Below are 14915 nucleotides of genomic sequence, written 5' to 3'. Positions count from 1 at the left end.
ATGCACTTGGCCACTTTCTTCCCACTCCCGTGTAGCGGTGGGATATGGGGTACTAAAGGGTTAATGTCACCTTGCTATTGTAAGGTGACATTAAGCCAGGTTAATAATGGAGAGGTGTCAATAAGACACCTATCCATTATTAATCCAATAGTAGTAAATGGTTAATAAAACACACACATTAGGAATAAAGTATTTTATTGAAATAAAGACACAGGGTGTTGTAATAGTTTATTATACTCTCAATCCAATTGAAGACCCTTGTCAACTGAAACAAAGTTAAAATAATAAATCAACAATATCCCATACCTTCCGTCGTTCAGTCTTGTCCCACGCTGTAAATCCATCTGAAGGGGTGAAATAATTTTACAAGCAGGAGCCTGCTAATGCAGCCACCCCTGCCTGCAAAAATTGGGGAATGAATGGAATGCAGGGGAACGTCTCTACCTAGACTTGCGGTGCTGCGCCCCCTGCTGGCATAACTTCAGATGAACTCGAGCGTGGAAATTTTTCTGAATATTTTCTCACGCTCGAGTTCATCTGAATATTTGTCTGTGTTTTCACATGGCCTAGATTCATGTACATGTGCTGCTGTGTTCTTTTTTATCTATATGATACAGCTTGCAGCTTGCACGTGTTCACATTAGGAGTGCTGGTTGGCTTTTTTTCTCTATTTAATATATGGATGTGGCTGCATCCAGACTGATCTTGCACTCCTCCCATTGACCTTGCAGCTGGCGGTAATCAACTCTACCTGCCCATAAATTGTAGGTTTAGCCCAGAGTGACATGTTTTGTCCAGAGTTGTAGGCTGGTGGCCCAAGAGTGGCATGTATGGTAGAGTAGGACACATCAAAGGGAGATCACCTTGCCGTGGTTGATGGGCACACATGAATTGGCTAATTTATGCTCTAAGAATCTTCATTTCATGTATAACTGTAAGTTGTATGGAAAAAAAATTTTTGAAAATTTTTTTGTGAAAAAATATTTTTGAGAAGTGTGATTCATATTGAATATTTGTCTGTGTTTTCACATGGCCTAGTTTCATGTACATGTGCTGCTGTGTTCTTTTTTTATCTATATCATACAGCTTGCAGCTTGCACGTGTTCACATTAGGAGTGCTGGTTGGCTTTTTCTCTCTCTCTCTCTCTCTCTCTCTCTCTCTCTCTCCTCTCTCTCTCTCTCTCTCTCTCTCTCTCTCTCTCTCTCTCTCTCTCTCTCTCTCTCTCTCTCTCTCTCTCTCTCTCTCTCTCTCTCTCTCTCTCTCTCTCTCTCTCTCTCTCTCTATATATATATATATATATATATATATATATATATATATATATATATATATATAGATCCATGGGCTCAAATATTCGTTAAAACATATATACAGTCTATATATATATATATATATATATATATATATATATATATATATATATATATATATATATATATATATACGGATGATGACATGCACAAAATACGCCGACACACCCTGCCTATGGATGACATACGGATCACTATTTTGGGAACATTTCTGCGTATTACGGCCGTAAAAAAACGGACCATATTTTCATATGCTGAGTGTGAAGCCGGCCTTATAGTGTCTGAGTATGGCCTTTATGTGGAGATTAGAATTGTAGCAGATGGCCAGCTGTAAGCACTTTTTTTTACCTAAACAACATAAAATGTTAGTATAGTAATGTGTTTGTATTGTATTTAGCATTTTACTAGTGACAACTAGCTAACATTTTTTTTTTGGTCAATAAAAAATACGAGAAAAGTGCCAGTGATGCTTTTGACTTTTAAAAACATGGGTGGAGAAAACATTTTAAGCGTACATGTACTGCTCAATACAATAGACACATTAATTGGGAAAAAAAGAATCACAGATCTGCACTGCGCTTTAATCTAACACTGGGCTGAGTGCTATCCCATAAAACATCAGCCAGCGCTCAGCCGTGTTATATGCTAGTGTGAAGGTACTTTTAAGGCTATGTTAACATGTTGCGGATTTTGCTGCATATCCGCAGCGGATTGGCAGCAGTTTTCCATGAGTTTGCAGTACCATGTAAACCTATGGAAAACAAAATCCGCTGTGCACATGCTGCGGAAAAAAACGTACGGAAACGAAGCGTTGTATTTTCCACAGCATGTTAATTCTTTGTGCGGATTCCACAGCGGTTTACACCTGCTCCATAATAGAAATCCGCAGGTATAAAACCGCAGGTGGAATCCGCACAAAAACCGCGGAAAAATGTGGTAAATCTGCGCTAATTCCGCAGTAAATCCGCAGTGCGGATTTCCTGCAGATTTTTCCAAAATCAGTGCGGAAAAATCCGCAGCAACATATGCACATACCCTAAAAGTGATCAGCTTAGCCATTTGTAATGGTATAGTTTGTGCTGGTAGGGAGGAAGAGATATAGTAGTGAAATTAAGGCTGCGGGTGTCAAAAGCAGACTCCAGTATTTGCTCATCCACCCTCACCCCCCAACTAACATAAGTGTCACATTATCCAACTAGCAGAATGTAATGCAGGTTCAATAGATAGCGACACATTTTGTCATGTTCACACATGAGAAAATTCTGAATTTTTCCTCTATATTTCTTTGTAGGTGTCCGCACTAAAAAAATGCAGTAGCAATCTACTATGATGAATATTGGATTTTGCTGCACTTTTTATTACTTTTTCTTGTTTATGTTATTTTGGTGCAGATTTGATGTAACATTATTTAAATGAATTTTTAGAGTAGAAGCACTTGAATTCTGAGAAACTGTTAAATGCAATAGATTTTCTGCACACAAAAAAATAGTGGGAAAAGTGCAATTTGTACACTACATTGGAACATGGCCTATGTCTGAATATAGCAAACTTCTCTGGCGGTTGCCTTATATTCTCCCTATGGTAGTAACAATGCAAGCTTTGGCCAACAACGGTACTGCATATAACTGGTCGATCAGGGGGCCAGTGTTGGGCCTCCCTTGAACTGATATTGATAATCTGACTTATGGATTGGTCATCAATATCGAAGTAGTGGTTAACCCCTGTGTGACAGGATCACTTGCACAGTGCACAAGGGGAGATATGTATCACTGCACATGTTGGCGTCAGTGGTATGAAACCAGGTTAATTTTCCTCCAGCACACTAAGTGTTGGGAGGGCTAAAGAAAGCTGCATACATGGGCTGGTTTTATGTGAGCACTCATAGAGTGGGAGGGAGAGTGCTCACCATGCAGTGGCGTAGGAAGGGGGGTGCAGGGGGGGCGGTCCGCCCCGGGCGGCACAATGCTGGGGGCGGCCGGCGCTGCAGGAGAAGAAGATAAAAAAAAATTAAAAAAAAAGACGCCCCTTTAAATCTTCGGGCGGCTCCGTCTGCCGCCACGACCAGGGCCAGCTCCCCCCACCCCCGGGTCCCGCCCCCGCCCCGCCCCCCGCTCTAATACTCACCTCTCCTGGTTCCTGCGGCTTCAGCGTCCTCTGACTCTGCGACGTCTCAGAGCAGAGGGCGCGATGACGTCACTACTGTGCGCGCCGCTCTGCCTCTCTGTCCTGAGCGTCGCAGAGCCGGAGAGACGCTGACTGCACCGGACCTGCGCTGGGAACGGGAGAGGTGAGGATTTTACTTTTTTTTTTTTTTTCTTTATTTCTGACTGTCTGGGGCTGGGGCAATGCTGGAGACCATGGGGCAGAATGCTGGACACACTGGGGCAGTACAGGAGACTATGGGGCAGAATGCTGGACACACTGAATACTGGAGACCATGGGGCAGATCTCAGGACACATTGAGACAATGCTGGAGACCCTGGGGCAGACTTCTGGACATACTGGGGCAATACTGGAGACCATGGGGCAGATTGCTGGACACACCGGGGCAATACTGGAGACCATGGGGCAGAATGCTGGACACACTGGGGCAATACAGGAGACCATGGGGCAGATTGCTGGACACACTGGGGCAATACTGGAGACCATGGGGCAGAATGCTGGACACACTGGGGCAGTACAGGAGACTATGGGGCAGAATGCTGGACACACTGGGGCAATACTGGAGACCCTGGGGCAGATTGCTGGACACACTGGGGCAATACTGGAGACCCTGGGGCAGATTTCTGGACACATTGAGGCAATGCTGGAGACCCTGGGGCAGACTTCTGGACACACTGGGGCAATGCTGGACACTGGGGCAGATTGCTGGACACACTGGGGGTAATATACTGGACACACTGGGGAAATGCTGGACACTGGGGGTAATATGCTGGACACACTGGGGCAGACTGCTGGACACACTGGGGGTAATATGCTGGACACACTGGGGCAGATTGCTGGACAACATGGGGGTAATATGCTGGACACACTGGGGGCAGGACTTGAGGCATGGGCAGAATGTAGATACAGGGCATGATTGGAGACACGGGGCAGGATTGGATCATGGGGCAGGACGGATACGATGGAGGCTGGTGGGGCAGGACGGGGAGATCATATGGGGTAGAATGGATACTCATGAGGGCAGGATACGACAACATATGGCTGGAGCCAGGAATGAGATAAACGGGGCCAGGGTGGGGAATATTATTACCATAGGGGATAATTAAGGGATATTGTTACTGCAGTGATGTATTTATTTTATTTTTTGAGTATACTGTTTTAAATGGGGGGGCGGTCCTGTTACTGTGCAGAGTGACACTATATCACCTTTTTTTCTTCATGTGGTGTAATGTAGAAGTTGTGAAAAATTAAGTAATGTGTTCTGCAAGCGGAGCTTGAGATAACTGTGTTATTTCCTGCAGAAACGAGTCCTGGCTGGAAGGAATGATGGCGGTCTGTGCTGGATGAAAGATGAAGGACTTCACCTAGAGACGTCACTGGTGAGTCAGTGTTACCTATACACTGACACTATACACTGTATACTATATAGAGGTCCTGTGTATAATGTCACCAGTGATCTCTGTATTACCTCTACACAGACACTGCATACTAAGTACAGATCTGTGAATACTGGCACTTATGGTGATAGTATTGTGGTTTTTTTTTTATTACTGATCAGTATTGTAGTATTCAGTCACTATGTGGTGGTAATATGTGGTCTGGAAATGGTGCGGTGGTATTTGTCCCTTGTATGTAGTATTATTCGGTCACTATGTGGCCTGGTCATGGTGTGGTGGTATTAAGTCACAGGTGTGGCATGTGGGGGTGACACCATTAGGCCCAGTTTAAGTTCTACAAAACAGGAAAACCATTTTTGGTAACCTTTGTGTGTATTGAGCTGGTTGGGGGGGGGGGGGGGGGGCGCCAAACTCGGGAACAGCCCCGGGCGGCAAAAGCTCTAGCTACGCCTCTGTCACCATGTCTCTTCCTGCAGCCGACATCGGCATGTGTACTAGCAGGACCTGCGGTGATGTTACAGTCGTGATCATCACATGGTCCTGGTTAGATACCTGGACATGTGAGACATTCTGGGTGGTGTCTTGGGAGTGGAGGTACTCCCACACAGCTCCAAGCAGGAGCGGAGGACATTGCCAGGTGTGTGCAGTTTGAAACCGGCAGCGAAAAGGTCTTTATTTGTTTTGTTTTCCATTCAGCCAGAAAGGTTCTGCTTTTGTTTCCTGAACCCTGCCTTGGTGTAGGCTGACTTCAAGAAACCAGCAGGTGCTTCACCACCTGAGGAAGCACCTAAGCATGGCAACCCCTCACACCCTGTAAGAAAAAGTGGCCAACCCTTTTAAACATGAATTTCCCAAGGCATGCACCTATTTATGCTCCAAATACCCTGAGAAAGCACCCTATTATATTGCTGGCAGGCCATCTATCAGTTCATAGATTTGTTCTTTAAATGAAGCTAGTGTTATGGGAGATATATCCGCAGTACCCATGCTTATTAAGTTAAATAATGTGCATACATTATGTTCCTTTTCCTGTTTGGGATATTCATGAAATAATATACCGTCATAATGCTATACCTGTAACTACACCTATGAGAGTAAGTCATAAAAATGTAAAGACAGGTCAATCAATAATGATTAATAGACCTAAGAGTAAACTGCTCATCTACAGTACAAGTCATGTTGGTTCTTTTCCATCTGTGTTTGTTATGGCGAAGAAGGTAGAGGCCAGAAACAATTTCCTGCTATGATCTGTACTTTAGTTTGTATACCTGCATTAAACATTTCTCTGCAGGAAGCTTAAGGGAAAGATGAAAAGTCTAAAACATCGCACATTTGTGAAAATATTTTCAAGGACACAGTAAGAGGTTCCCTGAAGATGATGCTTTATAAAGTAAGCAGTAGTTACCGTTCAGTGTAAATATCGTGAATTTATTTTTGAGGGTTTTTTTTTCAGTTGTGTATTTGTCACGTTCTCCCAATAAATAGATATCTTACAGACAGCATAACAAGAACACTAAATTGTGAATTGATCTGGATGCACACCAAACTCATATACACTATAGACATGCTAATTTTACAAGTGACCAACAATGTCTATGTTGAATGTTTTACATTTTAAATTTTACAAAAAATGGATTTGTCACCATGTTGGTAATTTTTAGCAAGCTGGTAAAGAGGGGAGAAATTTCAAAATCTACCCCTGGCATGCCTCCACAGTCCCCCATGTAGTCCCTTGGTTAGCTCCCACTAGCCCTTTCTTTACTTCTTTTTTTCATGCAGCATCGTCTTCCTTGATCTTTACTCTAGGCCAGTGGATTCCGATGCCAAATGATGTGCTTTGGGACCTCAGAGAAATAAAGATTAGAAAAGATGTATATCGGCTCACCAATAGTTGAAAAATGCCTTGAGTCGAGCTGCGGTGCACAGAGGCTCCAGACCAACGTCTGGGTGTAGATATAGCAGCAAAATGGAAAAATCCAGCATCCACAGGAAATGAGGTAGGTATATTTAAAACCTTCATATATTAGCAATATATTTAACAAAGGGAAACATTAAAAATCAAAACATTCAAAGAGACTTCTTAGTATATTTTGATTTTTAATTTTTCTCTTTTGTAACCATGTTGCTAATAAAAGTGTTTTAATATACAGTGCTTACTTTATCTTAATTTCTGAGGATGCTGGATTTTTCCATTTTGCAATACTTGTCACCAGAAGCCATGATATAGAATGAATGTGAGAAAAGATGACCAGATTAGGGGTTGTGGTGGCAGGTCAGGTGAGCGGGGAGGTGAGTATTATGTTTTCTAAAATGTTCTCCCTACATTTCTTATGATCTGGAGTTTAGAGAGACCCAGAGCAAAATAAGGCACAGTCAATTTGCATTAATTAAAGTCGATGTGAGCTGAATGTTCTGGCCAAATTTGGACAAACCACCTATTCAAATTAGAGAACATTTACTCATTTCTAATGAGCAATCTTTGGATTCTAAACAAAAAATAAAGCTTTGCCATTATTCTTTAAGTTCATTTCACCTGATGGTCATCTTGACTACATTACATAAGAAAAAAAATCTGATTTGTGAAAATCCCATTTTTTTTCTGCGATTTGCACAGAAAGAGTGCAGAAAAATGACAACGAGACCACCATTTGGCTTAACTAAAAAGATCCAGGAAGTGTAAAATTACAGTTTTTAAAAAATATACCTGGATCAGCTGCCCCTTACTTTCTCTGTGCATCTCCCATCTGATTATCACAGTTCCTTTCTGATTTTCAGCTGCACGGAGAAGGGGTAGGGTAGGGTAGTATTGTTAATGTTTTTATTTTTTTACCATATATTTCTTAAGCACTGGGGTTATTTCCTCTAGATTGCTTATACCCTACAGTTCTTTATCTAATTTTTATTTTGTTGTAGGGTCATTTACCCTATGTGTATTATGCCCTTGAGTCTAGAGTGCCCCCCACGATGCAATACTGGGCAAACATGAGTGAATTTTTGTAGATTTCTTTTTCATTCTATTGGGATCCAATGTAGGAGACAGAGTATGTTCAGCATATGGACAAGATTTGCAGTGTGATGCAAACACTTTTTTGAAAGGTGCATTGGCTTCCAACTGTACTATAGAAATTTGTAATTTAACTTTTCCATCTGTGTTAATCAGTTTTAAAACGCTAAGAAAATCTATTAAAAATGGTATTCCTGCCTATAGAGCTTAGCTTGTATTTTTCCTTTTACTCCATCTAACTTCTGGAGATGCAACTCAACAGACAGCTTTCTATATTGTATATACTTGAGTATAAGCTGACCCCTCTAATTTTGCCACAAAAAAACTGGGAAACTTAATGACTCGAGTATAAGCCTAGGGTGGGAAATGCAGCAGCTACCTGTAAATGTCAAAAGTAAAAATAGATAACAATGAAAGTAAAATTAATTGAGACATCAGTAGGTTAAGTGTTTTTGAATATCCATATTGAATCAGGAGCCCCATATAATGCTCGATAAAGTTTATAATGGCCCCATAAGATGCTCCATATTAAAATATGCCCCATATAATCCTGCATAAAGGTTAATAATGGCCCCATAAGATGCTTCATAGACACATTTGCCCAATATAATGCTGCACAAATGCTGATTATGACTCCATAAGATGCTCCATAAAGATATTTGCCCCATATAGTGCTGCACAAACGTTATGGCCCCATAGATGCTCCATACAAACACTTGCCCCATATAGTGCTGCACAAACGTTATGGCCCCATATAGTGCTGCACAAACGTTATGGCCCCATATAGTGCTGCACAAACGTTATGGCCCCATGCAGTGCTTCACAAATGTTATGGCCCCATATAGTGCTGCACAAACGTTATGGCCCCATAGATGCTCCATACAGACACTTGCCTCATTTGCTGTTGCTGCGATAAAAAAAAAAAATCACATACTCACCTCTCCATCGCTCAGGCCCCCAGCACTTTCAATAGTCACCTGCTCCTTGTTTCGGCGCCACTCCATCTTCAGCATCTTCAGCACTGACGTTCAGGCAGAGGGCATGCACTAACCATGTCTCCGCGCCCTCTGACCTGAGCGTCACTGCTGAAGACAGAGCGGTGCCCGGAACGGGGAGCAGGTGAATAACGCGCAGCGCTCCCCCTCCCCACTATACTCACCTGCTCCTGGCGTTGTGCAGTTCCTGCTTTCCCGACGCCGCAGCTTCATCCTGTACTGAGCGGTCACCGTTACCGCTCATTACAGTAATGAATATGCGGCTCCACCTCTATGGGAGGTGGAGCCGCATATTCATTACTGTTATGAGCGGTACCATATGACCGCTCAGTACAGGAAGAAGCAGCCGGCGCCGGGGAAGCCAGGGACCTGCAGGTACTTCGCCAGGAGTAGGTGAATATAATTAGACCGCTCCGGCTCCCCCTCCCTTGCCGACCCCTCGGTATGACTCGAGTATAAGCTGAGAAGGGGACTTTCTGCCCAAAAAAGTGGGCTGAAAATCTCGGCTTATACTCGAGTGTATACGGTATTTGTTCTTCAATTTCTCTCTTAACTAGGAGGTTTCACAATATCTTCTATTCCAGCTTCAGTATTATTAGATGTAACCTTTCTACTTTTCCTGCTTCTATCAGAACAATAATGCTCCATATACTCATGGTGACCAGGTCAAGAAAAGTGGGATGTGGAGAGTCAGGAACACGTCATCGCTGGATGTTTCAATTAAAGACCTTAAGGATTGTCTGATTTTATGGATGTTTGTGCCTTGGATAAGGAATGCTGATTCCGGAGATAGAGCATGTAAATTCAACTCTTTAACTATCTGAATGTCTGACTAAACTAGTTAGTATTATTGTGAAACTTTCTCAATGTTTCTATCACCCATCTTGACACACTTTCATTTTGATTAGTGATGAGCGAGTATACTCGTTGCTCGGGTGGTCTCCCGAGTATTTGTAACTGCTCGGAGATTTAGTATTTGTTGACGCAGCTGCATGATTTATGGCTGTTTGTCAGCCTGAGTACATGTAGGGGTTGCCTGGTTGCTATGGAATCCCCACATGTATTCAGCCTGTCTATCAGCTGTAAATCATGCAGCGGAGGTAACAGAAACTAAATCTCTGAGCAGTTACAAATACTCAGAGACCACACGAGCGTGCTCGGGAAAACCCGAGCAACGAGTATACTCACTCATGACTAATTTTGATGCCTTGTGCTTTGTCTATTGTTTATTAAAATATTTCTATTATACTTAGTAAAAAAAAAAACTAAGACATCTATATTTATAATTGTCTAAGGTCCACTTCCGTCTGTTTGCCTGTCTGTCACAGAAGTCGCGCGTCGCTGATAGGTCGCGCCTGGCCGGCCGTGACCAATCAGCAACAGGCACAGTCCGGCCACGAATTGTCCCCTCCAGTCAGTGCCCCCTCCATGCTCCCCTCCAGTCAGCGCCCACATAGCGTTAGCAGTCCGTTAAATGGACTGTGTTACTCTGCGGCATAACGCGGTGTGGCACAGTCTGTTAATGCTGTCATTACCCCTGTACGCTTGATCAACTTTTTACTATTGATGTTGCCTATGCAGCATCAATAGTAAAAACATATAATGTTACAAATAAATCATTATTAAACAAATCATTATATTCTCACCTTCCGGCGTCCGCGGCAGCCTTTCCCGCTCCTCGCGACGCTCCGGTCCCAAGAATGCATTGCGGCAATGACTCCAGATGATGTAGCGGTCTTGCGAGACCGCTACATTATCACGTGTTATTGCTGCAAGGCATTTCTGGGAAAGGAGCGTTGCGACGAGCATCGCTAAAGGCCTGGGCTGGATCTAGGGGCTGCCGGAAGGTAAGTATATAACTATTTTTTATTTTAATTCTTTTTTTAACAGTGATATGGTGCCCACATTGCTATATACTACGTGGGCTGTGTTATATACTACGTGGCCTGTGTTGTATACTGCCTGGGCTGTGTTATATACTGTGTGGGCTGTGTTATATACTGCGTGGGCTGTTCTATATTCTACGTGGCTGTGAAGTATTCTACGTGGCTGTTTTATATACTGTGTGGGCTGTGCTATATACTATGTGGGCTGTGCTATATACTATGTGGGCTGTGATATATACTACGTTGGATGTGTTATATACTGCGTGGGCTGTGCTATATACTAAGTGGCTATGCAATATACTACATGGCTGTGCTATATACTACATGGCTGTGCAATATACTACGTGGCTGTGCTATATACTATGTGGGCTGTGTTATATGCTACGTGGGCTGTGAGACTCTTTTGCCCGGGGCCCTCAAAAACCTGGAGTCGGCCCAGGCTTCACTGATTGGTCGTGCCCGGCCGGCCGCGAATTGACGTGGGATTTCAACCACACTTCACTAATTGGTCGTGCCCGGCCAGCTGTATCCTCTGTATTCATTGCCTTATTCTGAAATCTTCATAAATAAACTACATACATATTCTAAAATACACAATGCGTTAGAGTCGGGCCACCATCTAGTTCATTATAAATTGCTAAATGAGACTGTTCATACAATTTTTGCACAGCCATGTCACAATTAACAATGCGTAATGAGTTTACAATAAAGTTCTAACAATACAGCTGCAACCCAATGTGATTTTCATGATGCAGCCTCATAGCGCCAGAATGTCAGTCACGTGATGAAGACCTGCTTACATCTATAGTATGTGGGATCTTACCCTTAGGAGACAATACTCACATAGATATAGTCAAAACAAGATTACAAATTGAGAATGAGATGCAGTACTTGAAATTTCTAAAGTAAATGGGCCAACAATAGTTTGACAATGGAAACCAGTTCCTCTCTACAGTTGGTGCCTTATTCAGTGTATTTTATTGACTATCCTACTTTGGTGTAGACATCCATACTGTGATCCAACGATTGCTTTGCATAATTTGTGTAATATGTATCTTACTGGAAAGCTACCAAAATATTTAACTGTAAATCAACAACTTCTCCCTGTTCTACATGTCAGCCAGGAAGAGGCAGATATTATCCATGAGCTAATTTTGTATTTTAACTACCTCTGATGTTAGGTAATGTTTGTGATTTTCTGTAGTATGCAAGGGTTGTTGTCCTTTCTAGAGAAATATCCTAATTTTTAATATCTTTATAAAAGTTTTGTCATGAACCGTCCAAAAGTTATTGCATAGAGAATAGCCAACTCATCCAGCTTGTGGCCGCCTTGACCTGGATTTAATTAGCTATTGAACCTTTGTGTCAATAACTAATGGGATTTGTTGGCAACAGCTTTGTACAGAATGCCACTCTTTCTATCTATTAACATTCACTGCAGAAAATATTAGGTGGAAAACAAGATGTCAAACAATAGTTTGGTGAAAACAAACAGCTTAATTATTATATTTTACCTAGTATGTGTGAAGTTAGTAACTTTGTAGGATGTTTTTGTTCTTTTTTCTTAGACTTATAAATGGCTTGAATGACGTAACAGATGGAATAGTAGTCCATGTATTCATTAACAGATCTGCAGGATTCAGAGCGGAGATCACCCAGCATTCATTGCTGGTTCAAATTCTGCAATGAGCTTGTTCTAGTAGATTGCACTATGCTTTGATTTGATTGATATAATAACTATACAAATGTTAAACTGCATAACAACCATGGAGAAGTATGACTACAGCTCTGGACAGGCTGCAATGTAAGAAAACATAAGCAATGAATGCTTTTACAAAGTGACTTATTTTTTATTTTCTAAATGAAACTTTAAAATAGGGACCATAGAAGAAGGAAACTGAAGGAAATTGATGATTATATGACTCCAAACCTTTAATAACTAAAGTTCTTTATATTTCTCAAGGTAGCAGATGAGTGCAAGAGCGCACATTAGCATAACTTTTTTGTCTTTTTTCAACGGAATAATGACATTCACTGTATAATTTAGGGAATCCTTTAGGAAAATGCAAAAAGTAATGGAGTGAGTATTATGCTCAAGTGGTCAAAATTGTTGGTACCCCTCGTTTAATGACAGAAAAACCCACAATGGTCACAGAAATAACTTGAATCTGACAAAAGTAATAATAAATAAAAGATCTATGAAAATGAACAAATGAAAATCAGACATTGCTTTTCAGCCATACTTCCACATAATGAAAAACAAACAAACAAGCAAAAAAAACATGAAATAGGCCTGGGCAGAAATGATTATACCCTTAACTTAATATTTTGTTGCACAACCTTTTGAGGCAATCACTGCAATCAAACAATTCCTGTAACTGTCAATATCACATCTGCACCCCTCAACAAGTATTTTGGCCCTCTCCTCAAGGGCAAACTGCTCCAGTTGTCTCGTGTTTGAAGGTTGCCTTTGCCAGATGGCATGTTTCAGCTCTTTCCAAAGATGCTCAATAGGATTTAGGTCAGGTCTCACAGAAGGCCACTTCAGAATAGTCCAATGTTTTCCTCTTAGCCATTCTTGGGTGTTTTTAGCTGTGTGTTTTGGGTCATTATCCTGTTGCAAGACCAATGACCTGCGACTGAGACCAAGCTTTCTAACACTGGGCAGCACATTTCTCTCTATAATCCCTTGACAGTCTTGAGATTTCATTGTACCCTGCACAGATTCTAGGCATCCTGTGCCTGGTGCAGCAAAGCAGCCCCAAAACATAACAGAGCCTCCTCCATGTTTCACAGTAAGGACAGTGTTCTTTTCTTGATTTGCTTCATTTTTCCATCTGTGAACATAGAGCTGATGTGCCTTGCCAAAAAGTTCCATTTTGTCTCATCTGTCCATAGGACATCTTCCCAGAGGCTTTGTGGCTTGTCAACATGTAGTTTGGCAAATTTCAGTCTGGCTTTTTATGATTTTTTTTTCAACAATGGTGTCCTCCTTAGTCGTCTCCCATGAAGTCCACTTTGGCTCATACAACGATGGATGGTGCGATCTGACACTGATGTTCTTTGAGCTTGATGTTCACCTTTAATCAGTTTAGAAGTCTTTTGTTACCATTCATATTATCCCTGTGTTTGATTTGTCATCAATTTTCCTCCTGCGGCCACGTCCAGGGAGGTTGGCTACAGTCCCTTGGATCTAAAATTTCTGAATAATATTTGCAACTGTAGTCAAAGGAGCATCAAGCTGCTTGGAGATGGTCTTATAACTTTTACCTTTTAACATGCTTGTCTATATTTGTCTTTCTAATCTCCTGAGATGACTCTTTCCTTCGCTTTCTCTCGTCCATGTTGAGTGGGATACACACCATGTCACCAAACAGCACAGTGAGTATCTGTAGCCCCATATACAGGCCCACTCACTGATTCCAAGATTGTAGACACCTGTGATGCTAGTTAGTGGACACACCTTGATTTAACGTGTCCCTTTTGTCACATTATTTTCAGGGGTACCATCATTTCTGTCCTGACTTATTTCATGAGTTTTATTATTTTTTTTTTTTTAATTCTGTGGAAGCCTGGTTGAAAACAAATGTCTGAATTTCATTTGTTGATTTTCATAGATCTTTTATTTATTATTACTTTTGTCAGACTCAAGTTATTTCTGTGACTATTGTGGGTTTTTCTGTCATTAAGCGAAGGGTACCAACAATTTGGACCACATGTGTATTAACAACTTTATTCACTTCAAATAGTAAAACATAAAAATATAAGAATCAGAGATAAGACGTCAGAAAACAGAATTAAGAAAATCTCGGGGGGAAGGAGAGCTCCTTATAAAACCCTCATTCAGCAAGATTTTTCATGAATGCAAAAAAAAAAAAAAAACATGTTACTGGTGTTTGGATCTGAGTTTCATCTGTGTTTGGTCAGTTTTTACCATCAATGTTTATCCGTGATTTTCATGTATGGATAAATAAGTTGCAAAGTAATTGCAATGTTTATTACATGCAGCTCATGCGCTGCACACTACTGCTCTATGTGATTTCTCTGACCCCGAGACTTTTATCTGTAATTTTGTAACTGTGGCTCCAGTCTAGCATTGACATGCACTGTAGACTATAATGGGTTTGTGTTCTCACTGTCAAAATCATGCAGGTGATTC

The 14915-nt window shown here is 41.6% G+C and overlaps 1 protein-coding gene across 1 annotated transcript in view; it reads left to right on the top strand.

Annotated features, from left to right (window-relative positions):
• The window catches only part of PUDP (pseudouridine 5'-phosphatase), a 455017-nt gene that overhangs the window by 121662 nt on the left and 318440 nt on the right, over window positions 1-14915 (top strand). The window lies entirely within an intron of this gene.

The sequence above is a fragment of the Ranitomeya imitator genome, chromosome 3 (assembly GCF_032444005.1).
Source record: "Ranitomeya imitator isolate aRanImi1 chromosome 3, aRanImi1.pri, whole genome shotgun sequence".
NCBI classification, from domain to species: Eukaryota; Metazoa; Chordata; class Amphibia; order Anura; family Dendrobatidae; genus Ranitomeya; species Ranitomeya imitator.
This window is presented reverse-complemented; position numbering and strand designations above follow the sequence as displayed.